We start from the raw sequence: 25,471 nt of genomic DNA on the forward strand, positions 1-25,471 counted from the left end.
TGCTGGCTTTTACGGAGGCTGATCTTTAAATAGCCCACTTTTTGGAGCAGCCCTCGCTTACGGCCATACCGCGCTGAGAGCGCCCGATCTCGTCTGATCTCGGAAGCTAAGCAGCGTCGGGCCTGCTTAGTACTTGGATGGGAGACCGCCTGGGAATACCAGGTGCTGTAAGCTTTTGCCTTTTCTTCACTATTTATATAATATGCTGGCTTTTAGAAAGACGTGTTTTACCGCTCTATTTATTACAATCATTTAAATGTATTATAGAGTTTTAAGTGTTTTACATGTTTTTTAGGCCATTTTATTACTCTTAACATTTTAAGTGAGTGTGTGTCTTTAAAAAATGGATGGTTGGCCTGCCATGTGACTAGACACATGACAGGAAGCAGGAAGTACAACTGTATAAGAGAGCAGCATGACAAACAAAGGACAGTCACCAAACTGTTGGATTGAGGAGTTGCTAATTTTAGAGCTCACCTTTCCATTCACCACCTGCAAACTTTGGATTACACTTTCTGTGGATTGTATATACACCGGTGGACACTCACATTGGACTTATCAACACACTGGGATTCTTGGACTGTTTTTAGGGTATGGACAAATGAACTGTATTCTTTTAACAGCGTTTACCTCGTTTTATCGTGTTGTTTTAAAGTCTTTTATGTGAACCTTGTAAATAAACCAAATCTATTTAAACCAATCTTCTTTTATGTCTCATTCTTTTAACCACTAGTCATCTCTCACAGTTAAATCTGACCCCATTTTAGTCTTGTAACTCGGCTGATAAGGCCGATTGTTACACTTGGATGGGAGACCGCCTGGGATTACCAGGTGCTGTAAGCTTTTGCCTTTTCTTCACTATTTATATAATATGCTGGCTTTTACGGAGGCTGATCTTTAAATAGCCCACTTTTTGGAGCAGCCCTCGCTTACGGCCATACCGCGCTGAGAGCGCCCGATCTCGTCTGATCTCGGAAGCTAAGCAGCGTCGGGCCTGCTTAGTACTTGGATGGGAGACCGCCTGGGAATACCAGGTGCTGTAAGCTTTTGCCTTTTCTTCACTATTTATATAATATGCTGGCTTTTAGAAAGACGTGTTTTACCGCTCTATTTATTACAATCATTTAAATGTATTATAGAGTTTTAAGTGTTTTACATGTTTTTTAGGCCATTTTATTACTCTTAACATTTTAAGTGAGTGTGTGTCTTTAAAAAATGGATGGTTGGCCTGCCATGTGACTAGACACATGACAGGAAGCAGGAAGTACAACTGTATAAGAGAGCAGCATGACAAACAAAGGACAGTCACCAAACTGTTGGATTGAGGAGTTGCTAATTTTAGAGCTCACCTTTCCATTCACCACCTGCAAACTTTGGATTACACTTTCTGTGGATTGTATATACACCGGTGGACACTCACATTGGACTTATCAACACACTGGGATTCTTGGACTGTTTTTAGGGTATGGACAAATGAACTGTATTCTTTTAACAGCGTTTACCTCGTTTTATCGTGTTGTTTTAAAGTCTTTTATGTGAACCTTGTAAATAAACCAAATCTATTTAAACCAATCTTCTTTTATGTCTCATTCTTTTAACCACTAGTCATCTCTCACAGTTAAATCTGATCCCATTTTAGTCTTGTAACTCGGCTGATAAGGCCGATTGTTACACTTGGATGGGAGACCGCCTGGGAATACCAGGTGCTGTAAGCTTTTGCCTTTTCTTCACTATTTATATAATATGCTGGCTTTTACGGAGGCTGATCTTTAAATAGCCCACTTTTTGGAGCAGCCCTCACTTACGGCCATACCGCGCTGAGAGCGCCCGATCTCGTCTGATCTCGGAAGCTAAGCAGCGTCGGGCCTGCTTAGTACTTGGATGGGAGACCGCCTGGGAATACCAGGTGCTGTAAGCTTTTGCCTTTTCTTCACTATTTATATAATATGCTGGCTTTTACGGAGGCTGATCTTTAAATAGCCCACTTTTTGGAGCAGCCCTCGCTTACGGCCATACCGCGCTGAGAGCGCCCGATCTCGTCTGATCTCGGAAGCTAAGCAGCGTCGGGCCTGCTTAGTACTTGGATGGGAGACCGCCTGGGAATACCAGGTGCTGTAAGCTTTTGCCTTTTCTTCACTATTTATATAATATGCTGGCTTTTAGAAAGACGTGTTTTACCGCTCTATTTATTACAATCATTTAAATGTATTATAGAGTTTTAAGTGTTTTACATGTTTTTTAGGCCATTTTATTACTCTTAACATTTTAAGTGAGTGTGTGTCTTTAAAAAATGGATGGTTGGCCTGCCATGTGACTAGACACATGACAGGAAGCAGGAAGTACAACTGTATAAGAGAGCAGCATGACAAACAAAGGACAGTCACCAAACTGTTGGATTGAGGAGTTGCTAATTTTAGAGCTCACCTTTCCATTCACCACCTGCAAACTTTGGATTACACTTTCTGTGGATTGTATATACACCGGTGGACACTCACATTGGACTTATCAACACACTGGGATTCTTGGACTGTTTTTAGGGTATGGACAAATGAACTGTATTCTTTTAACAGCGTTTACCTCGTTTTATCGTGTTGTTTTAAAGTCTTTTATGTGAACCTTGTAAATAAACCAAATCTATTTAAACCAATCTTCTTTTATGTCTCATTCTTTTAACCACTAGTCATCTCTCACAGTTAAATCTGACCCCATTTTAGTCTTGTAACTCGGCTGATAAGGCCGATTGTTACACTTGGATGGGAGACCGCCTGGGATTACCAGGTGCTGTAAGCTTTTGCCTTTTCTTCACTATTTATATAATATGCTGGCTTTTACGGAGGCTGATCTTTAAATAGCCCACTTTTTGGAGCAGCCCTCGCTTACGGCCATACCGCGCTGAGAGCGCCCGATCTCGTCTGATCTCGGAAGCTAAGCAGCGTCGGGCCTGCTTAGTACTTGGATGGGAGACCGCCTGGGAATACCAGGTGCTGTAAGCTTTTGCCTTTTCTTCACTATTTATATAATATGCTGGCTTTTAGAAAGACGTGTTTTACCGCTCTATTTATTACAATCATTTAAATGTATTATAGAGTTTTAAGTGTTTTACATGTTTTTTAGGCCATTTTATTACTCTTAACATTTTAAGTGAGTGTGTGTCTTTAAAAAATGGATGGTTGGCCTGCCATGTGACTAGACACATGACAGGAAGCAGGAAGTACAACTGTATAAGAGAGCAGCATGACAAACAAAGGACAGTCACCAAACTGTTGGATTGAGGAGTTGCTAATTTTAGAGCTCACCTTTCCATTCACCACCTGCAAACTTTGGATTACACTTTCTGTGGATTGTATATACACCGGTGGACACTCACATTGGACTTATCAACACACTGGGATTCTTGGACTGTTTTTAGGGTATGGACAAATGAACTGTATTCTTTTAACAGCGTTTACCTCGTTTTATCGTGTTGTTTTAAAGTCTTTTATGTGAACCTTGTAAATAAACCAAATCTATTTAAACCAATCTTCTTTTATGTCTCATTCTTTTAACCACTAGTCATCTCTCACAGTTAAATCTGATCCCATTTTAGTCTTGTAACTCGGCTGATAAGGCCGATTGTTACACTTGGATGGGAGACCGCCTGGGAATACCAGGTGCTGTAAGCTTTTGCCTTTTCTTCACTATTTATATAATATGCTGGCTTTTACGGAGGCTGATCTTTAAATAGCCCACTTTTTGGAGCAGCCCTCACTTACGGCCATACCGCGCTGAGAGCGCCCGATCTCGTCTGATCTCGGAAGCTAAGCAGCGTCGGGCCTGCTTAGTACTTGGATGGGAGACCGCCTGGGAATACCAGGTGCTGTAAGCTTTTGCCTTTTCTTCACTATTTATATAATATGCTGGCTTTTACGGAGGCTGATCTTTAAATAGCCCACTTTTTGGAGCAGCCCTCGCTTACGGCCATACCGCGCTGAGAGCGCCCGATCTCGTCTGATCTCGGAAGCTAAGCAGCGTCGGGCCTGCTTAGTACTTGGATGGGAGACCGCCTGGGAATACCAGGTGCTGTAAGCTTTTGCCTTTTCTTCACTATTTATATAATATGCTGGCTTTTAGAAAGACGTGTTTTACCGCTCTATTTATTACAATCATTTAAATGTATTATAGAGTTTTAAGTGTTTTACATGTTTTTTAGGCCATTTTATTACTCTTAACATTTTAAGTGAGTGTGTGTCTTTAAAAAATGGATGGTTGGCCTGCCATGTGACTAGACACATGACAGGAAGCAGGAAGTACAACTGTATAAGAGAGCAGCATGACAAACAAAGGACAGTCACCAAACTGTTGGATTGAGGAGTTGCTAATTTTAGAGCTCACCTTTCCATTCACCACCTGCAAACTTTGGATTACACTTTCTGTGGATTGTATATACACCGGTGGACACTCACATTGGACTTATCAACACACTGGGATTCTTGGACTGTTTTTAGGGTATGGACAAATGAACTGTATTCTTTTAACAGCGTTTACCTCGTTTTATCGTGTTGTTTTAAAGTCTTTTATGTGAACCTTGTAAATAAACCAAATCTATTTAAACCAATCTTCTTTTATGTCTCATTCTTTTAACCACTAGTCATCTCTCACAGTTAAATCTGACCCCATTTTAGTCTTGTAACTCGGCTGATAAGGCCGATTGTTACACTTGGATGGGAGACCGCCTGGGAATACCAGGTGCTGTAAGCTTTTGCCTTTTCTTCACTATTTATATAATATGCTGGCTTTTACGGAGGCTGATCTTTAAATAGCCCACTTTTTGGAGCAGCCCTCGCTTACGGCCATACCGCGCTGAGAGCGCCCGATCTCGTCTGATCTCGGAAGCTAAGCAGCGTCGGGCCTGCTTAGTACTTGGATGGGAGACCGCCTGGGAATACCAGGTGCTGTAAGCTTTTGCCTTTTCTTCACTATTTATATAATATGCTGGCTTTTAGAAAGACGTGTTTTACCGCTCTATTTATTACAATCATTTAAATGTATTATAGAGTTTTAAGTGTTTTACATGTTTTTTAGGCCATTTTATTACTCTTAACATTTTAAGTGAGTGTGTGTCTTTAAAAAATGGATGGTTGGCCTGCCATGTGACTAGACACATGACAGGAAGCAGGAAGTACAACTGTATAAGAGAGCAGCATGACAAACAAAGGACAGTCACCAAACTGTTGGATTGAGGAGTTGCTAATTTTAGAGCTCACCTTTCCATTCACCACCTGCAAACTTTGGATTACACTTTCTGTGGATTGTATATACACCGGTGGACACTCACATTGGACTTATCAACACACTGGGATTCTTGGACTGTTTTTAGGGTATGGACAAATGAACTGTATTCTTTTAACAGCGTTTACCTCGTTTTATCGTGTTGTTTTAAAGTCTTTTATGTGAACCTTGTAAATAAACCAAATCTATTTAAACCAATCTTCTTTTATGTCTCATTCTTTTAACCACTAGTCATCTCTCACAGTTAAATCTGATCCCATTTTAGTCTTGTAACTCGGCTGATAAGGCCGATTGTTACACTTGGATGGGAGACCGCCTGGGAATACCAGGTGCTGTAAGCTTTTGCCTTTTCTTCACTATTTATATAATATGCTGGCTTTTACGGAGGCTGATCTTTAAATAGCCCACTTTTTGGAGCAGCCCTCGCTTACGGCCATACCGCGCTGAGAGCGCCCGATCTCGTCTGATCTCGGAAGCTAAGCAGCGTCGGGCCTGCTTAGTACTTGGATGGGAGACCGCCTGGGAATACCAGGTGCTGTAAGCTTTTGCCTTTTCTTCACTATTTATATAATATGCTGGCTTTTACGGAGGCTGATCTTTAAATAGCCCACTTTTTGGAGCAGCCCTCGCTTACGGCCATACCCCCACCTGAGGCGCTAGAGAGCAAACAGGAAGTGAGTTGGCAGTTTGTAGTGTGCAGTAGGTGAGATAGGCTCACCATTTTCTGGGTGTTTTTTCACATTTATTTTGTTTGTTTTTTAGTTAGAAGGAGTTTTTTTTTGAGGAAGGTTTTTTTTAACCCCAAACAGGTCTTTCTGTTTGGGGTTTGAGACAACCAAAATATGGATTTAATGGACAAAGAACACGGACTGGTAAAACAACATGAGATGGGAAATGCGGAACCAGGATTTGTTGCAGACATAACTGAAAGGAATATAAATGAAAGACATGGAGAAAACAATAATGAAACGTGGGCGACGGTGGTTTCAAGGAGGAAACAAGAAAGAAAAACAACTGGACAAGAACGGAAAGGAGATCTACAATCAACTGAAGGTATTGGAATTGAGAAAGAAGTTGGAGAAAAAAGAAATGTTTTATCTCAACGACAACAAATGATACAGAAATTAAGCAAACAAACAAGGTATCAGAGGGAATACAAGAAAGAAGCAACATTAACAATGACTGTTAAAGATATAGAAAATATAACAATACTAATGATAATTAAAGCAGTTGAAGAGAAAGTTGGAATGGGAAAATTGATCGGACTGAGAAGAAAAAATAATTATGATTTTGAAATGACTATGGAAAGTGAGATGGACTGTGATTTGCTGTTGAATGGAATAATGATAAACGGACAAGAATGTGAGATAAGGAAATTGTGTGCAACAGAAAGAATGGTGTCTTTCTTGAGTCTGCCCAGCTATATTGAAGATGAGGAAATCAGTCAAAAACTAATCAATTGGGGTGTAACTCCCATTCTACCACTAAGAAGAAGATATCATCCCGGGACAACGGTGGCAGACGGAACACGATTTTTGAGGGTAAAGTTTCCACAAGAGGTGACGTCTTTACCATACAACACAAGCTTCAGGACTGAAGAAGGAGTGCAGTACTTCAGAGTGATTCACGATAATCAAGTGAAGACATGCAGGATCTGTGTAAGTCCGGAGCATGAAAAAAAGGACTGCCCACAATTCACATGCAGAAATTGTCTTGAGCAGGGGCATTATGCGCGAGACTGTAAAGTCCCGCGGTGCCAAGGCTGCCAAAAGACAATGTTAAGATGCAGATGCGAGATAGAAGACGAGGAAAATGAAGATCCAGGTATGGAAATACAAGAGGTAATGGGAGTTACAACAATTGAGAGGTTAAATGACTCACAAAGGCAGACGCAAGGAGAGGACGAGAAACAAGATGACGAGGAAGAGGAGAACAACAACATAGATGAGAATAAAGAAAAGAAGGAAGATGAAGAACAAGGAATGGAGATGGGAGGAGGAGCGAACAAAGAGGATATAAATTTGATTAAAGAAGGATTTTCTAAGGAACAGGACGATGTGGACACTAATGAACTGGACTACGAAAAAGGACAAGAAAAAGAAAAAGCTGAGGATAAGGGAATAAAGACACTGACTGAGGTAAGAGGAGCAGACAATGGGGGGGAAATTCGTGGAATGGAAAACAAAGGAAAAGAAAGACTGAATAGATGTGTAAAAACAAGAAAAGATGGCTTAGACATTCAACAGGTTCTTAAAAGGCAGAAGATAAGAAGAGAAGAGCAAAAGGAAAGACTGGAGAGGAGGAAAGCTGAAATGGGTGAAGTAAAAAATACTTTTTTGAAAGACAATGAAACGGATTGAATGGTGGGTTTTGGTTTTTCCAATCTTTTCTTTAATGAGCTCTATATCAATTGTATCGCTGAATGCTAGAGGATTATCCAAATGTCAAAAGTTTGAAAGATTAATGTGTCTGACCAAAAAATGTGATGTGCTATGTTTACAAGAAACGAAATGGGAAGATAAAATAAGTGATGAAATTAGAAAATTATGGAACGGAGAAATATATAGTAACTGTGATATGGAAAGGAAGAGAGGGGTAGCTATTTTAATAAGAAAAGGAGTATTTGAAGAAGTAAATATAGATTATAAAGACACAAAGGGAAGAATAATAATTGTTAAATTTGTGTGTAATGGAAAAGAAATGAAAGTGTGTAATATACATGCACCAAATGATGAAAGAGATAAATTTAATTTTTACAGGGATATGAATGAGTTAATAGAAAAACATGACAACATTATGGTGTTAGGTGATTTTAACACTGTAATACAGAGAATTGATGTAGATGATTCAATGGGATTTAGAAGAGATAGAGGGAGGAATGAACTACATAACATAATGGAGAAATATAATATGGTGGATGTGTGGAGAGAGAGGAATGGTATGAAAAGAGAATATTCAAGAAGACAAATTGTTGACAGAGTTCTAAAGCAAAGTAGAATAGACTTATTTTTATGTAAGAAAAAGGAAGCATATTATGTCACTAAGGCGTCTTACAAAAATTATAGTGAGAGTGATCATGATTTTTTATGGATATTGATGAATTTTAATGAGGCTGATAAAGGACCAGGGGTGTGGATATTAAATGCAGAACTTCTAAAAAATGAAATATACAGAATGGAAATAGAAAGTATAATAATTAATAGTGTAAATGAGGAAATGTATGAAATGGAAAAAGGGTTTTGGTGGGACATTCTAAAAAAAAGAATAAAAAAATTCTCAATGGAATATTCAAAAAAATGGCAAAAAGTCAAAAAGATGAAAGAAAATAAGATCAAAAAAGAGTGGGATGAAGAAATGAGGAAAGTAAATGAGCATGATGAAAATATTGATAAGATAATAGAATTACAGGAAGAATTAAAGAAAATAGAAGAAGAGAAGTGTAAAGGAGCAATAATAAGAAGTAGGGCGAAAGACATTGTAGAAGGAGAAAGAAGTACGAAATATTTTTATGAATTAGAAAAAACAAGACAGAGAGCAGATATAATAAAAAGTATTAAAACAGAAGATGCGAGGATTGTAGAAGATAAAACAGGAATTTTGGAAGAAGTCAGAGAATTCTATAAGCATTTATTTACCAAAAATGAGATAGTTTTAGAAGATGAGGAATTTGTATTAAGTAAAATACAGGTTAAAGTTAATGAGGGAGACAAAGAAATGTGTGAGAGTGAGATTACGGAATTAGAAATAGGAATTGCAATTGATCAACTGAAAAATGGTAAAAGTCCAGGAATAGATGGATTAACAGCTGAATTTTATAAGGTTTTTAAAGATGTGTTATGTCCAATTTTAAATGAAATATTTATAGATAATTTTAAAAAAGGGAATTTATCGAATAGTATGAAGAAAGGTATGGTGAAAATAATTTACAAGAAAAAAGGTGATAAGAGAGACCTGAAAAACTACAGACCACTAAGCATGTTGAATACAGATTATAAAATATTAGCCAAAATTTTAGCCAATCGATTGAAAATAGTAGTACCAAATATAATTACTACAAATCAAGCATATGCTGTTCTAAAAAGAGATATTACTGATGTCATTAACAATATAAGAGATATGATATGGTACATGAAGGAGGAGAAAGAAACAGGATATATAATAAGTGTGGATTTAGAAAAGGCTTTTGATAGAGTTGAACACAAATACTTGATACATGTGATGGAGAGATTTGGTTTTGGGGAGAATTTTTTAAAATGGATAAAATGTTTATATACAGATATAAGTAGTTGTGTAAAAGTGAATGGTTTTTTAACTAAAGATTTTAAAATAACGAGATCAATCAGACAAGGTTGTCCTATGTCAGCATTATTATACACTTTAGTATCTGAAGCTTTAGGACTGGCAGTAGACCAGGAAAAGAACATAAAAGGAATACGCATAAAAGGAGAAGAATCAGAACAAAAAATATTTCAATATGCAGATGACACGACATTGTTTGTAAAAGATATTAAAAGTATGGATAAAGCAATGGAAGTTTTAGAAAGATATTGTAAAGGAACAGGGGCAAAAGTTAATAAAGAAAAAACTACATACATGAAAATTGGATTACCGAATGATCTGCTGAATAAAATGCAATTTAAGGAAGAAAAGAAGAGTATGAAAATTTTAGGTATAAGGGTTGGAGAAAATGAAAATGAAATAAGAGAAGTGGTATGGGAGGAGGTTTTAAAAGGAATGGAGAAGAGATTAAATTTCTGGAAATTAAGAGGATTATTTTTAAAAGGGAAGGTTTTAGTTATTAATTCTTTGTTTTTATCAAAAATGTGGTATGTATTGGGTTCTGTGAGTTTGCCTATATGGGTGTATAAAAAAATCAAATCTATTGTTTTAAACTTTTTATGGGAGGGGAAACCATCGAAAATTGCTTATGACACTCTAATTGGAAAGGTGGAGGAAGGAGGGTTGGGACTAATAGATCCATTAATAAGAATGAAAAGTATAAGAATAAAAACTGTTAATAAATACTGGAAACATGGGAAATATGCGTGGAAGGGTGTAATGAACTATTTTTTAAATAAATGTGGAAAAATGGGAGATGATGTTTTATGGATGAAGCTAAAAGAAAACATGATGAACGGAATACCAGAGTTTTATAAAGAGGTTGTAAAAGCATGGGGTGATTTTAGAAAGCATGTTGTTTGTACGTCTTTTACCAGGGAAGAGATTTTAAGACAACCGTTGTTTTTAAATAATCAAATTAAAAAGGGAAATGATACCATTTTTTATAAAAAATGGTTTTATGCGGGGATAAAGCAAATAAAAGATATTTTGTATGAAGTGATACCTGGTTTTGTACCGGTGCAAGTAATAAGAGACGCAATTGTAGAAAATTATGACAATGAAACTAAAACAGTCTTAGAAAAACAATACAAACAAATGAAAGAAGTAATACCGGAAGAATGGATAAATATTATAGAAGGTACAGAAGAAACAAAAGGTAATGATGGAATGATGATTGATTTTAAAAGTAATGACAAACAGCATGCTTTTAAAGATGGTATTTTAAAGATGTTTTATTCTTGTTTATGTGAAGATGTTTTTATCACACCAAAAGCAGAAGGATATTGGCAAAGATTGTACCCAAGTATGGAAACTAAGAAAATATGGAAAAATCTAAGAGCTTGGTGGAAAAGTCCAATTTTAGAAAACTTTGATTATATTTTAAGACATAATTGTTTATTAAGTGAAATGAGACTGTGTAAATTTGGAATGGCAAGTGATGCAATATGCAAGGTATGTAATAGGGAAGATGAAGGATTGATACATATTTTTTTTAAATGCACAGGGTTAAAATGTTTTATAAAAAAATTAAAAGAAATGACAAGTAAATTGGGAGTAGAACAAAGATGTATTGATGAAGAATGGGAAACAATGTTTTTATTTGGTTCTAAAGGTAATTTTAAGAATGTGTGTTTTTTAAATTTGATATTAACCATTGCTAGATTTGTAATTTGGAGCAGAAGAAATTTTGTCAAACAAAAGAAAACAAAAATACCTGTGTGCAAACTTTTTAAGGTGAAGATGTGTTTTATTTTAAATGTTTTGTTTGATTACTGTAATATGAATGAAGAGAAAGATGTTTTTGTCAAAATTTTTGTAAATGATAACCCATTTATTGAAATGACATGGTTTCGATTTAATGTATTGTTGCCAGAATGTGATTCAGACTGTTTTTAAAATGTATTAACATGTTTTAAATAAATAAAAAAAAAAAAAAAAAAAAAAAAAAAAAAGAGCGCCCGATCTCGTCTGATCTCGGAAGCTAAGCAGCGTCGGGCCTGCTTAGTACTTGGATGGGAGACCGCCTGGGAATACCAGGTGCTGTAAGCTTTTGCCTTTTCTTCACTATTTATATAATATGCTGGCTTTTAGAAAGACGTGTTTTACCGCTCTATTTATTACAATCATTTAAATGTATTATAGAGTTTTAAGTGTTTTACATGTTTTTTAGGCCATTTTATTACTCTTAACATTTTAAGTGAGTGTGTGTCTTTAAAAAATGGATGGTTGGCCTGCCATGTGACTAGACACATGACAGGAAGCAGGAAGTACAACTGTATAAGAGAGCAGCATGACAAACAAAGGACAGTCACCAAACTGTTGGATTGAGGAGTTGCTAATTTTAGAGCTCACCTTTCCATTCACCACCTGCAAACTTTGGATTACACTTTCTGTGGATTGTATATACACCGGTGGACACTCACATTGGACTTATCAACACACTGGGATTCTTGGACTGTTTTTAGGGTATGGACAAATGAACTGTATTCTTTTAACAGCGTTTACCTCGTTTTATCGTGTTGTTTTAAAGTCTTTTATGTGAACCTTGTAAATAAACCAAATCTATTTAAACCAATCTTCTTTTATGTCTCATTCTTTTAACCACTAGTCATCTCTCACAGTTAAATCTGACCCCATTTTAGTCTTGTAACTCGGCTGATAAGGCCGATTGTTACACTTGGATGGGAGACCGCCTGGGAATACCAGGTGCTGTAAGCTTTTGCCTTTTCTTCACTATTTATATAATATGCTGGCTTTTACGGAGGCTGATCTTTAAATAGCCCACTTTTTGGAGCAGCCCTCGCTTACGGCCATACCGCGCTGAGAGCGCCCGATCTCGTCTGATCTCGGAAGCTAAGCAGCGTCGGGCCTGCTTAGTACTTGGATGGGAGACCGCCTGGGAATACCAGGTGCTGTAAGCTTTTGCCTTTTCTTCACTATTTATATAATATGCTGGCTTTTAGAAAGACGTGTTTTACCGCTCTATTTATTACAATCATTTAAATGTATTATAGAGTTTTAAGTGTTTTACATGTTTTTTAGGCCATTTTATTACTCTTAACATTTTAAGTGAGTGTGTGTCTTTAAAAAATGGATGGTTGGCCTGCCATGTGACTAGACACATGACAGGAAGCAGGAAGTACAACTGTATAAGAGAGCAGCATGACAAACAAAGGACAGTCACCAAACTGTTGGATTGAGGAGTTGCTAATTTTAGAGCTCACCTTTCCATTCACCACCTGCAAACTTTGGATTACACTTTCTGTGGATTGTATATACACCGGTGGACACTCACATTGGACTTATCAACACACTGGGATTCTTGGACTGTTTTTAGGGTATGGACAAATGAACTGTATTCTTTTAACAGCGTTTACCTCGTTTTATCGTGTTGTTTTAAAGTCTTTTATGTGAACCTTGTAAATAAACCAAATCTATTTAAACCAATCTTCTTTTATGTCTCATTCTTTTAACCACTAGTCATCTCTCACAGTTAAATCTGATCCCATTTTAGTCTTGTAACTCGGCTGATAAGGCCGATTGTTACACTTGGATGGGAGACCGCCTGGGAATACCAGGTGCTGTAAGCTTTTGCCTTTTCTTCACTATTTATATAATATGCTGGCTTTTACGGAGGCTGATCTTTAAATAGCCCACTTTTTGGAGCAGCCCTCGCTTACGGCCATACCGCGCTGAGAGCGCCCGATCTCGTCTGATCTCGGAAGCTAAGCAGCGTCGGGCCTGCTTAGTACTTGGATGGGAGACCGCCTGGGAATACCAGGTGCTGTAAGCTTTTGCCTTTTCTTCACTATTTATATAATATGCTGGCTTTTACGGAGGCTGATCTTTAAATAGCCCACTTTTTGGAGCAGCCCTCGCTTACGGCCATACCGCGCTGAGAGCGCCCGATCTCGTCTGATCTCGGAAGCTAAGCAGCGTCGGGCCTGCTTAGTACTTGGATGGGAGACCGCCTGGGAATACCAGGTGCTGTAAGCTTTTGCCTTTTCTTCACTATTTATATAATATGCTGGCTTTTAGAAAGACGTGTTTTACCGCTCTATTTATTACAATCATTTAAATGTATTATAGAGTTTTAAGTGTTTTACATGTTTTTTAGGCCATTTTATTACTCTTAACATTTTAAGTGAGTGTGTGTCTTTAAAAAATGGATGGTTGGCCTGCCATGTGACTAGACACATGACAGGAAGCAGGAAGTACAACTGTATAAGAGAGCAGCATGACAAACAAAGGACAGTCACCAAACTGTTGGATTGAGGAGTTGCTAATTTTAGAGCTCACCTTTCCATTCACCACCTGCAAACTTTGGATTACACTTTCTGTGGATTGTATATACACCGGTGGACACTCACATTGGACTTATCAACACACTGGGATTCTTGGACTGTTTTTAGGGTATGGACAAATGAACTGTATTCTTTTAACAGCGTTTACCTCGTTTTATCGTGTTGTTTTAAAGTCTTTTATGTGAACCTTGTAAATAAACCAAATCTATTTAAACCAATCTTCTTTTATGTCTCATTCTTTTAACCACTAGTCATCTCTCACAGTTAAATCTGACCCCATTTTAGTCTTGTAACTCGGCTGATAAGGCCGATTGTTACACTTGGATGGGAGACCGCCTGGGATTACCAGGTGCTGTAAGCTTTTGCCTTTTCTTCACTATTTATATAATATGCTGGCTTTTACGGAGGCTGATCTTTAAATAGCCCACTTTTTGGAGCAGCCCTCGCTTACGGCCATACCGCGCTGAGAGCGCCCGATCTCGTCTGATCTCGGAAGCTAAGCAGCGTCGGGCCTGCTTAGTACTTGGATGGGAGACCGCCTGGGAATACCAGGTGCTGTAAGCTTTTGCCTTTTCTTCACTATTTATATAATATGCTGGCTTTTAGAAAGACGTGTTTTACCGCTCTATTTATTACAATCATTTAAATGTATTATAGAGTTTTAAGTGTTTTACATGTTTTTTAGGCCATTTTATTACTCTTAACATTTTAAGTGAGTGTGTGTCTTTAAAAAATGGATGGTTGGCCTGCCATGTGACTAGACACATGACAGGAAGCAGGAAGTACAACTGTATAAGAGAGCAGCATGACAAACAAAGGACAGTCACCAAACTGTTGGATTGAGGAGTTGCTAATTTTAGAGCTCACCTTTCCATTCACCACCTGCAAACTTTGGATTACACTTTCTGTGGATTGTATATACACCGGTGGACACTCACATTGGACTTATCAACACACTGGGATTCTTGGACTGTTTTTAGGGTATGGACAAATGAACTGTATTCTTTTAACAGCGTTTACCTCGTTTTATCGTGTTGTTTTAAAGTCTTTTATGTGAACCTTGTAAATAAACCAAATCTATTTAAACCAATCTTCTTTTATGTCTCATTCTTTTAACCACTAGTCATCTCTCACAGTTAAATCTGATCCCATTTTAGTCTTGTAACTCGGCTGATAAGGCCGATTGTTACACTTGGATGGGAGACCGCCTGGGAATACCAGGTGCTGTAAGCTTTTGCCTTTTCTTCACTATTTATATAATATGCTGGCTTTTACGGAGGCTGATCTTTAAATAGCCCACTTTTTGGAGCAGCCCTCGCTTACGGCCATACCGCGCTGAGAGCGCCCGATCTCGTCTGATCTCGGAAGCTAAGCAGCGTCGGGCCTGCTTAGTACTTGGATGGGAGACCGCCTGGGAATACCAGGTGCTGTAAGCTTTTGCCTTTTCTTCACTATTTATATAATATGCTGGCTTTTAGAAAGACGTGTTTTACCGCTCTATTTATTACAATCATTTAAATGTATTATAGAGTTTTAAGTGTTTTACATGTTTTTTAGGCCATTTTATTACTCTTAACATTTTAAGTGAGTGTGTGTCTTTAAAAAATGGATGGTTGGCCTGCCATGTGACTAGACACATGACAGGAAGCAGGAAGTACAACTGTATAAGAGAGCAGCATGACAAACAAAGGACAGTCACCAAACTGTTGGATTGAGGAGTTGCTAATTTTAGAGCTCACCTTTCCATTCACCACCTGCAAACTTTGGATTACACTTTCTGTGGATTGTATATACACCGGTGGACACTCACATTGGACTTATCAACACACTGGGATTCTTGGACTGTTTTTAGGGTATGGACAAATGAACTGTATTCTTTTAACAGCGTTTACCTCGTTTTATCGTGTTGTTTTAAAGTCTTTTATGTGAACCTTGTAAATAAACCAAATCTATTTAAACCAATCTTCTTTTATGTCTCATTCTTTTAACCACTAGTCATCTCTCACAGTTAAATCTGATCCCATTTTAGTCTTGTAACTCGGCTGATAAGGCCGATTGTTACACTTGGATGGGAGACCGCCTGGGAATACCAGGTGCTGTAAGCTTTTGCCTTTTCTTCACTATTTATATAATATGCTGGCTTTTACGGAGGCTGATCTTTAAATAGCCCACTTTTTGGAGCAGCCCTCGCTTACGGCCATACCGCGCTGAGAGCGCCCGATCTCGTCTGATCTCGGAAGCTAAGCAGCGTCGGGCCTGCTTAGTACTTGGATGGGAGACCGCCTGGGAATACCAGGTGCTGTAAGCTTTTGCCTTTTCTTCACTATTTATATAATATGCTGGCTTTTACGGAGGCTGATCTTTAAATAGCCCACTTTTTGGAGCAGCCCTCGCTTACGGCCATACCGCGCTGAGAGCGCCCGATCTCGTCTGATCTCGGAAGCTAAGCAGCGTCCGGCCTGCTTAGTACTTGGATGGGAGACCGCCTGGGAATACCAGGTGCTGTAAGCTTTTGCCTTTTCTTCACTATTTATATAATATGCTGGCTTTTAGAAAGACGTGTTTTACCGCTCTATTTATTACAATCATTTAAATGTATTATAGAGTTTTAAGTGTTTTACATGTTTTTTAGGCCATTTTATTACTCTTAACATTTTAAGTGAGTGTGTGTCTTTAAAAAATGGATGGTTGGCCTGCCATGTGACTAGACACATGACAGGAAGCAGGAAGTACAACTGTATAAGAGAGCAGCATGACAAACAAAGGACAGTCACCAAACTGTTGGATTGAGGAGTTGCTAATTTTAGAGCTCACCTTTCCATTCACCACCTGCAAACTTTGGATTACACTTTCTGTGGATTGTATATACACCGGTGGACACTCACATTGGACTTATCAACACACTGGGATTCTTGGACTGTTTTTAGGGTATGGACAAATGAACTGTATTCTTTTAACAGCGTTTACCTCGTTTTATCGTGTTGTTTTAAAGTCTTTTATGTGAACCTTGTAAATAAACCAAATCTATTTAAACCAATCTTCTTTTATGTCTCATTCTTTTAACCACTAGTCATCTCTCACAGTTAAATCTGACCCCATTTTAGTCTTGTAACTCGGCTGATAAGGCCGATTGTTACACTTGGATGGGAGACCGCCTGGGATTACCAGGTGCTGTAAGCTTTTGCCTTTTCTTCACTATTTATATAATATGCTGGCTTTTACGGAGGCTGATCTTTAAATAGCCCACTTTTTGGAGCAGCCCTCGCTTACGGCCATACCGCGCTGAGAGCGCCCGATCTCGTCTGATCTCGGAAGCTAAGCAGCGTCGGGCCTGCTTAGTACTTGGATGGGAGACCGCCTGGGAATACCAGGTGCTGTAAGCTTTTGCCTTTTCTTCACTATTTATATAATATGCTGGCTTTTAGAAAGACGTGTTTTACCGCTCTATTTATTACAATCATTTAAATGTATTATAGAGTTTTAAGTGTTTTACATGTTTTTTAGGCCATTTTATTACTCTTAACATTTTAAGTGAGTGTGTGTCTTTAAAAAATGGATGGTCGGCCTGCCATGTGACTAGACACATGACAGGAAGCAGGAAGTACAACTGTATAAGAGAGCAGCATGACAAACAAAGGACAGTCACCAAACTGTTGGATTGAGGAGTTGCTAATTTTAGAGCTCACCTTTCCATTCACCACCTGCAAACTTTGGATTACACTTTCTGTGGATTGTATATACACCGGTGGACACTCACATTGGACTTATCAACACACTGGGATTCTTGGACTGTTTTTAGGGTATGGACAAATGAACTGTATTCTTTTAACAGCGTTTACCTCGTTTTATCGTGTTGTTTTAAAGTCTTTTATGTGAACCTTGTAAATAAACCAAATCTATTTAAACCAATCTTCTTTTATGTCTCATTCTTTTAACCACTAGTCATCTCTCACAGTTAAATCTGATCCCATTTTAGTCTTGTAACTCGGCTGATAAGGCCGATTGTTACACTTGGATGGGAGACCGCCTGGGAATACCAGGTGCTGTAAGCTTTTGCCTTTTCTTCACTATTTATATAATATGCTGGCTTTTACGGAGGCTGATCTTTAAATAGCCCACTTTTTGGAGCAGCCCTCGCTTACGGCCATACCGCGCTGAGAGCGCCCGATCTCGTCTGATCTCGGAAGCTAAGCAGCGTCGGGCCTGCTTAGTACTTGGATGGGAGACCGCCTGGGAATACCAGGTGCTGTAAGCTTTTGCCTTTTCTTCACTATTTATATAATATGCTGGCTTTTACGGAGGCTGATCTTTAAATAGCCCACTTTTTGGAGCAGCCCTCGCTTACGGCCATACCACCCTGGGGGCGCTAGTGAGTTGCTGGTAAAACAGGAAGTGTTCGGCTGCAGTGGGTGAGAAAGGCTCACTCTGTTTTGTTTTTTATTTGTTTGGTTTGTGGACAGTTGTTTTTTCTTATTTTTGATTTGTTTTTTTGTTAGTGGCTAAGCTTCCCAGCAGCATTGTGCTGTCTGGGAAGTTTTTGTAGTGATTATGGCTTCAAGAACGGACAGATTACAAGGTGAAGACGTGTATATGCCTGGAGAAAGACGAGACGAAACAGAAAATGGGCGGGAAATAAGACAACGAGATGGACAGAAACGAACGGATTACAAAAAGAAGTACTCCAAAGAGGCAACAGTGATTGTGGATATGGTGGAGTTGAGAGATGCAAGAGCGGAGGATATTATAAAAGCAGTGAATGAAAGAATTGGAGGAGGTAAGATACTGGCAGTAAGACCTAGGCAAACAAAGGAATATGAAATAACACTGAGGAGTAAAGAGGATTGCAAAGACTTGGATGATGAATTAAAGATAAAAGGAAAAATGTGCAAAATAAGACATTTGCAGGATAGAGAATATGTGGTTTCCTTCATACATTTGCCGGCCTACATTGAAGATTCAGAGATTCTTGATAAATTAAAAGATTGGGGAGTAACACCAGCATCTGATATTAGAAGGAGGATGTATCCGGGCACAGAAATTGCAGACGGTACGAGGTACCTAAGGGTTAAATTCCCGAAGGAAGTGGTGTCGCTCCCATATAGCACAAAATTTAACACGGAGGAAGGAACACAATATTGCCGGATTTTACACGATCGGCAGGTGAAAACCTGTCGGTTGTGTATGAGTCCAGGGCATATGTTCAAAGACTGTCCGGAATTCAAGTGTTTTCAGTGCGAGGAGCAAGGACACTTCGCAAGAGATTGTGAGGCAATAAAGTGCCCGGATTGCAGAAGAGTGCTGGTAAGATGCGAGTGTTGGATGGAGGGGGAGAACGTATTACATAATGAAGAAATTTTCAATGAAGGAAGGCAAATGTTGAAAGAAACAGAAATTGAGGAAGTGGAAAATGAGGAAGAGGCTGGGACAGAAAAGGAAACAAATAAAGAAGCCAACGTAGAAAATCAAGAGGTAATTGAGAACTCTCAGGAAGGGGAAATGGAAAATATATGGACACCTTTGGAAATAACACAGAGAACTTTCGAGACAATGGAGAATAAAGAACCAAAAAGCAAGGAAGAGCAAACAAAAGGTGACTTGGAGCAAATTAAAGAAAGAGAAAACCAAGAGGAGTTGGGGACCTTTCAGAAAGGAGAGAGGGAAGAGATATGGACACCGCTGGAATTAACACAGAGAACTTTAGAGGCAATGGAGATTCAAGAACTAAAAAGCAAGGAAGAGCAAACAATAGGTGCATGGGAGGAAAATAAAGAACTGGAAAAGACAGACAGATGGAGGGACGGAAAAGAAGTAGTAAGAAGAAGGACTATTAAGGTAAAACCCAATATTGAAGGTGCAAAGAGAAAGAGAAGAAAAGAACAGAATAAGGATGCAGAAAATTCTAAATGGGTCAATAGTTTTCAGGTGTTAATGGAGGAGGAGGAGGAGGAAGAAGATTAGCCCCCCCCTTTTTTTTGAATATATTATTAATTCTTTTACACATTAATTATCTACTCAATTTTTTTTTCACCTTTTTTCAATGTTTTTAAAACTGATATCATGGAATGCTAGAGGTTTGATGAATATGGAAAAATTTGAGATGATGTGTGTATTATGTAAAGGAATTGATGTGATTGTGTTGCAAGAAACAAATTGGAAAAATGAAAGTATGAAAAGGTTCCAAACAAAATGGGATGGGAATATGTATTTTAATAATGGAGAAGAAAATGTGGGAAGTGGTGTAGCTATTTTAACCAGTAGAAGAATAGGAGGAAAAGAACAAGTGATATATGATGATAAAATGGGGAAAAGCTTAGCAGTGAAAATAGAAAAAGGAGAAGAGAATTTAATTATTTATAACATTCACGCCCCAAATGAAGAGAAAGAAAAGAAAAGGTTTTTTAGTAAAATATCTGACAATGTAAGAATATGGGAAAAGGGTATTTTGATTGGAGATTTTAATACTGTTTTTACGGAATTAGACTTGGCAAGTAACATGGTTTTTAGAATAGATAAAGGTAGAGAAGAATTGAAAAAGATGATGGAGGATTGCCAATTGATTGATGTTTGGAGGGAAAGAAACAGAACAAGAAGAACTTTTTCTAGAAGACAGATGGTTTTAAAAGAGCTAAAACAAAGTAGAATAGATTATGTTCTATGTATGAAGGAAATGGAAGGGATGATAAAGGATGTATTTTATGAAGTTGTAGGGTTGAGTGATCATTCTTTATTGCATTTGACAATAGATTTTACAAAAGTGGAAAGAGGAAGAGGGGTATGGATTTTAAATGCGGAGGTTTTAAAGAGTGATGATTTTAAGGACAGAATTAAAAAGGTGGTAGAAGGAAATCTAAAAAATGATATGTATAAGGAAGATAAAGTAATTTGGTGGGATAATGTTAAGTGGGAGATAAAGAAAAGCTCAATGGAGTATAGTCAATTTTTTCAAAAAATCAAAAGACAAAAAGAACAACTGTTAAGGAAGAAGCTAGAAAATGAGCTAAGAAAAGAGGCGGAGAAGATGGGGAAAGGGAATATTGAGGAAATAGTAATGTTACAAGATAAGCTAAAATTAATGGAAGAAGAAAAGTGTAAAGGTGCAATAGTAAGAAGTAAAGCAAAGTATGCCGTAGAGGGAGAAAGATGTACACAATTTTTCTTTAATCTGGAAAGAAACAGACAAAAAGCAGATCTAATAAAAGAGGTTTTAAACAAAGATGGCAATTTAGAGACGGAAACGGAAGGAATTTTAAAAACAGTTAGGCAATTTTATATGGACTTGTTTAAAAAACAAGGAATAAAAAGAGAAGATGAAGAATTTTTAATAAAACAAATCCAAACAAAGGTAAATAAAGAAGACAAGAAATTCTGTGATGAGGATATTAAAGCAGAAGAAATAGAGATTGCAATCCAACAATTATCGACAAGGAAAAGTCCAGGGGTAGACGGTCTAACAAATGAATTCTATAAGGAATTTAAAGAGCTATTAGTACCGATTTTAAAAGAGGTTTATGAAGAAATTTTTAAGAAAGGGATATTGAGTGAAACAATGAAAATAGGAATGATAAAAATTATATACAAAAGAAGAGGTGATTCAAAAGATCTCAAGAATTTTAGACCAATAACAATGCTGAATACAGATTTTAAAATTTTAGCAAAGGTTTTAGCCAATAGATTAAAAAGTATTTTACCCAAGATTATTAAAACAACACAAGCATATGGGGTGCAAGGAAAAGACATAGCAGATGTGGTTAAAAGTATAAGAGACACAATATATTATATGAAAGAGAAAGATAAAGGGGGGTTTTTAATTAGCTTAGATCTGGAGAAGGCGTTTGACAGAGTAGAACATGAGTTTTTATTGGAGGTTCTTAAAGGTTTCGGGTTTGGGGAAAAATTTAGAAAATGGATACGAATTTTTTATAAGGATGTTTTAACTTGTATAAAATGTAATGGTTTTTTAACTGAATGTTTTCAGCCAACAAGGTCGATAAGACAAGGATGTCCATTGTCTGCCTTATTATACACGCTGGTAGCTGAACCTTTAGGTTTGGCTATAAAGGCAGACAGAAACATAAAAGCAATACAAATTGAGAAAAATGAAAAAAGAGAACCGGTGTATCAATACGCGGACGATACTACTTTGTTGGTTGAAGATATTCAGAGTATTAAAGAGGCAATGGGGATCTTAGAGCGCTATTGTAATGGTTCAGGAGCAAAAGTGAACGTGGGGAAAAGTGTGTGTATGAGGATTGGAAATGTACAAGAAATATCACAACACATACCATTCAAAGAAGAAAAGGAGATGATTAAAATTTTAGGAATTTGGGTAGGGATGGATTTTAATAAGACAGATAATTTGAATTGGGAGGGAGTTTTAATTGGAATTGAGAAAAGATTAAGATTTTGGCAGACCAGAAATTTGACTTTGAAGGGGAAAGTTTTAATTATTAATGCTTTATTGCTTTCTAAAGTTTGGTATGTGTTGGCAGTAACCCCATTGCCTCAAGGGTATTATAAGAAAATCAAAGAAGGGGTTTTAAAGTTTTTATGGGGAAAGGGGAGAGCCAAGATTGCATATCAAACATTGATTGGAGATATTAAGGAAGGAGGTTTGGGGCTTTTAGACACTTTTTTAAGAATGAAATCTTTAAGAATTAAAAATGTTCAACATTTTTTGGAAACAAGGAAGGAAGTAATTTGGAAATGTGTGATGGAATACTTTCTGGAAAAATGTGGTCTTTTTAAAATGGGGTGTAATGTTTTATGGATGAAGGTTAAAAATTGGATGACAGCAGGAATACCAAGGTTTTATATGGAGGTTTTAGAGACATGGGGTGAATTTTTAGAAAATGTACAGATTTTACCAAAAGGAAGAGCTCAGATTTTAGAACAGCCTCTTTTCTTAAACCCAAATATTGTAAATGAGGGGAATGTAGTATACTATAAGGAATGGTGGGATGGAGGCATAAGACAGGTAAAAGATGTATTATATGAAGTGATAAAAGGATATTTACCATTACAAGTTATTGTGGATGCTGTGGCGGATGATTTTAAAAGAGTGTATAAAACAAGATTACAGAAACAATATGAAGAGTTGAAAAAAGCAATACCAAAGGAATGGATTGAAAAAATTGACAATAATGAGACAGGTGATGAGAATGAATTGCCGGAGGTATATCTTAAAAAGACTGCTGGGGAAAAAATCAAATTGAAAGAATGTACAGTGAAAAATTTGTATGTGGTTTTTAGGTCAAGGGCTTTTACGAAACCAGTAGCACTCAGCTACTGGAAAGAAAGGTATGATGATTTGAATGAAAAGGAAATATGGGGAAATGTAAGATTAAAGTATATTGAACCAGTTTTAGAAAATTTTAACTACTTATTGAGACACAATTGTATTTTAACTGAAATGAGACTGTGTAAAATAGGACTTGAACAAGATGATATATGTAAAGTATGCAGAAAAGAAGGGGAAGGTTTACGGCATTTGTTTTTCTATTGTGAAAAATTGGAAGATTTTATGAGAAAGTTAAAAAAAATCGCAAAACTGCTTTTGGGAAAGAAATATGTGGAGGAACAAAAGAAATGGGAAAAAATGTTTCTATTTGGTATGGAAGATTGTAAAATGTATGTTTTTAATATATGTGTAACAGTGGCAAAATATGTAATTTGGTTAAGGAGGAACATGGCAAAATATGATGGAAAAAAGGTGGATGTATGGATTATGTTTAAAAACAGGATGGATATTGTTGTAAACTTGATACAGAACTATCTTTTATCACATGAGAAGGAGGAGGTTTTTATTGAAATATTGGTGAAGGGAAACCCTATGATTGAATTCAAAGACCATACAATAAAGTGGTTATGGGGAAATATGTAAAATATGTTAAACACAAATGTTGTAACACCTAAGGAAAACTTGTGAATCTCTGAAATGTAACAAAATTTTAATTTTTTAAATAAAGGAGGAAAAAAAAAAAAAAAAAAAAAAAGTGCGCCCGATCTCGTCTAAAAAAAAAAAAAAAAAAAAAAAAAAAAAAATCTCGGAAGCTAAGCAGCGTCGGGCCTGCTTAGTACTTGGATGGGAGACCGCCTGGGAATACCAGGTGCTGTAAGCTTTTGCCTTTTCTTCACTATTTATATAATATGCTGGCTTTTAGAAAGACGTGTTTTACCGCTCTATTTATTACAATCATTTAAATGTATTATAGAGTTTTAAGTGTTTTACATGTTTTTTAGGCCATTTTATTACTCTAAACATTTTAAGTGAGTGTGTGTCTTTAAAAAATGGATGGTTGGCCTGCCATGTGACTAGACACATGACAGGAAGCAGGAAGTACAACTGTATAAGAGAGCAGCATGACAAACAAAGGACAGTCACCAAACTGTTGGATTGAGGAGTTGCTAATTTTAGAGCTCACCTTTCCATTCACCACCTGCAAACTTTGGATTACACTTTCTGTGGATTGTATATACACCGGTGGACACTCACATTGGACTTATCAACACACTGGGATTCTTGGACTGTTTTTAGGGTATGGACAAATGAACTGTATTCTTTTAACAGCGTTTACCTCGTTTTATCGTGTTGTTTTAAAGTCTTTTATGTGAACCTTGTAAATAAACCAAATCTATTTAAACCAATCTTCTTTTATGTCTCATTCTTTTAACCACTAGTCATCTCTCACAGTTAAATCTGACCCCATTTTAGTCTTGTAACTCGGCTGATAAGGCCGATTGTTACACTTGGATGGGAGACCGCCTGGGATTACCAGGTGCTGTAAGCTTTTGCCTTTTCTTCACTATTTATATAATATGCTGGCTTTTACGGAGGCTGATCTTTAAATAGCCCACTTTTTGGAGCAGCCCTCGCTTACGGCCATACCGCGCTGAGAGCGCCCGATCTCGTCTGATCTCGGAAGCTAAGCAGCGTCGGGCCTGCTTAGTACTTGGATGGGAGACCGCCTGGGAATACCAGGTGCTGTAAGCTTTTGCCTTTTCTTCACTATTTATATAATATGCTGGCTTTTAGAAAGACGTGTTTTACCGCTCTATTTATTACAATCATTTAAATGTATTATAGAGTTTTAAGTGTTTTACATGTTTTTTAGGCCATTTTATTACTCTTAACATTTTAAGTGAGTGTGTGTCTTTAAAAAATGGATGGTTGGCCTGCCATGTGACTAGACACATGACAGGAAGCAGGAAGTACAACTGTATAAGAGAGCAGCATGACAAACAAAGGACAGTCACCAAACTGTTGGATTGAGGAGTTGCTAATTTTAGAGCTCACCTTTCCATTCACCACCTGCAAACTTTGGATTACACTTTCTGTGGATTGTATATACACCGGTGGACACTCACATTGGACTTATCAACACACTGGGATTCTTGGACTGTTTTTAGGGTATGGACAAATGAACTGTATTCTTTTAACAGCGTTTACCTCGTTTTATCGTGTTGTTTTAAAGTCTTTTATGTGAACCTTGTAAATAAACCAAATCTATTTAAACCAATCTTCTTTTATGTCTCATTCTTTTAACCACTAGTCATCTCTC

The 25,471-nt window shown here is 37.4% G+C and overlaps 19 non-coding genes across 19 annotated transcripts; all 19 read left to right on the top strand.

Annotated features, from left to right (window-relative positions):
• The first annotated feature begins 55 nt into the window (after positions 1 to 55).
• On the top strand, positions 56 to 174 carry LOC141311367 (5S ribosomal RNA). Its single transcript, XR_012348827.1, has one exon. It is a non-coding gene; the product is annotated as a 5S ribosomal RNA (ribosomal RNA).
• A 753-nt stretch (positions 175 to 927) lies between these two features.
• On the top strand, positions 928 to 1,046 carry LOC141311369 (5S ribosomal RNA). The gene has a single exon (XR_012348829.1). It is a non-coding gene; the product is annotated as a 5S ribosomal RNA (ribosomal RNA).
• Positions 1,047 to 1,799: 753 nt separating this feature from the next.
• LOC141309930 (5S ribosomal RNA) lies at positions 1,800 to 1,918 on the top strand. Its single transcript, XR_012347476.1, has one exon. It is a non-coding gene; the product is annotated as a 5S ribosomal RNA (ribosomal RNA).
• An 84-nt stretch (positions 1,919 to 2,002) lies between these two features.
• LOC141311370 (5S ribosomal RNA) lies at positions 2,003 to 2,121 on the top strand. The gene has a single exon (XR_012348830.1). It is a non-coding gene; the product is annotated as a 5S ribosomal RNA (ribosomal RNA).
• A 753-nt stretch (positions 2,122 to 2,874) lies between these two features.
• LOC141311371 (5S ribosomal RNA) lies at positions 2,875 to 2,993 on the top strand. The gene has a single exon (XR_012348831.1). It is a non-coding gene; the product is annotated as a 5S ribosomal RNA (ribosomal RNA).
• A 753-nt stretch (positions 2,994 to 3,746) lies between these two features.
• LOC141309931 (5S ribosomal RNA) lies at positions 3,747 to 3,865 on the top strand. The gene has a single exon (XR_012347477.1). It is a non-coding gene; the product is annotated as a 5S ribosomal RNA (ribosomal RNA).
• An 84-nt stretch (positions 3,866 to 3,949) lies between these two features.
• Positions 3,950 to 4,068, top strand: LOC141311372 (5S ribosomal RNA). Its single transcript, XR_012348833.1, has one exon. It is a non-coding gene; the product is annotated as a 5S ribosomal RNA (ribosomal RNA).
• Positions 4,069 to 4,821: 753 nt separating this feature from the next.
• On the top strand, positions 4,822 to 4,940 carry LOC141311373 (5S ribosomal RNA). Its single transcript, XR_012348834.1, has one exon. It is a non-coding gene; the product is annotated as a 5S ribosomal RNA (ribosomal RNA).
• A 753-nt stretch (positions 4,941 to 5,693) lies between these two features.
• Positions 5,694 to 5,812, top strand: LOC141311374 (5S ribosomal RNA). The gene has a single exon (XR_012348835.1). It is a non-coding gene; the product is annotated as a 5S ribosomal RNA (ribosomal RNA).
• A 6,599-nt stretch (positions 5,813 to 12,411) lies between these two features.
• LOC141311375 (5S ribosomal RNA) lies at positions 12,412 to 12,530 on the top strand. The gene has a single exon (XR_012348836.1). It is a non-coding gene; the product is annotated as a 5S ribosomal RNA (ribosomal RNA).
• Positions 12,531 to 13,283: 753 nt separating this feature from the next.
• Positions 13,284 to 13,402, top strand: LOC141311376 (5S ribosomal RNA). Its single transcript, XR_012348837.1, has one exon. It is a non-coding gene; the product is annotated as a 5S ribosomal RNA (ribosomal RNA).
• Positions 13,403 to 13,486: 84 nt separating this feature from the next.
• LOC141311378 (5S ribosomal RNA) lies at positions 13,487 to 13,605 on the top strand. Its single transcript, XR_012348838.1, has one exon. It is a non-coding gene; the product is annotated as a 5S ribosomal RNA (ribosomal RNA).
• Positions 13,606 to 14,358: 753 nt separating this feature from the next.
• Positions 14,359 to 14,477, top strand: LOC141311379 (5S ribosomal RNA). The gene has a single exon (XR_012348839.1). It is a non-coding gene; the product is annotated as a 5S ribosomal RNA (ribosomal RNA).
• A 753-nt stretch (positions 14,478 to 15,230) lies between these two features.
• Positions 15,231 to 15,349, top strand: LOC141311381 (5S ribosomal RNA). Its single transcript, XR_012348841.1, has one exon. It is a non-coding gene; the product is annotated as a 5S ribosomal RNA (ribosomal RNA).
• A 753-nt stretch (positions 15,350 to 16,102) lies between these two features.
• LOC141311382 (5S ribosomal RNA) lies at positions 16,103 to 16,221 on the top strand. Its single transcript, XR_012348842.1, has one exon. It is a non-coding gene; the product is annotated as a 5S ribosomal RNA (ribosomal RNA).
• Positions 16,222 to 16,305: 84 nt separating this feature from the next.
• Positions 16,306 to 16,424, top strand: LOC141310294 (5S ribosomal RNA). The gene has a single exon (XR_012347838.1). It is a non-coding gene; the product is annotated as a 5S ribosomal RNA (ribosomal RNA).
• A 753-nt stretch (positions 16,425 to 17,177) lies between these two features.
• Positions 17,178 to 17,296, top strand: LOC141311383 (5S ribosomal RNA). Its single transcript, XR_012348844.1, has one exon. It is a non-coding gene; the product is annotated as a 5S ribosomal RNA (ribosomal RNA).
• Positions 17,297 to 18,049: 753 nt separating this feature from the next.
• LOC141311384 (5S ribosomal RNA) lies at positions 18,050 to 18,168 on the top strand. The gene has a single exon (XR_012348845.1). It is a non-coding gene; the product is annotated as a 5S ribosomal RNA (ribosomal RNA).
• A 6,616-nt stretch (positions 18,169 to 24,784) lies between these two features.
• On the top strand, positions 24,785 to 24,903 carry LOC141311385 (5S ribosomal RNA). Its single transcript, XR_012348846.1, has one exon. It is a non-coding gene; the product is annotated as a 5S ribosomal RNA (ribosomal RNA).
• Positions 24,904 to 25,471: the final 568 nt, after the last annotated feature.

Source organism: Garra rufa, unplaced genomic scaffold (genome assembly GCF_049309525.1).
Source record: "Garra rufa unplaced genomic scaffold, GarRuf1.0 hap1_unplaced_003, whole genome shotgun sequence".
Classification (NCBI taxonomy): domain Eukaryota; kingdom Metazoa; phylum Chordata; class Actinopteri; order Cypriniformes; family Cyprinidae; genus Garra; species Garra rufa.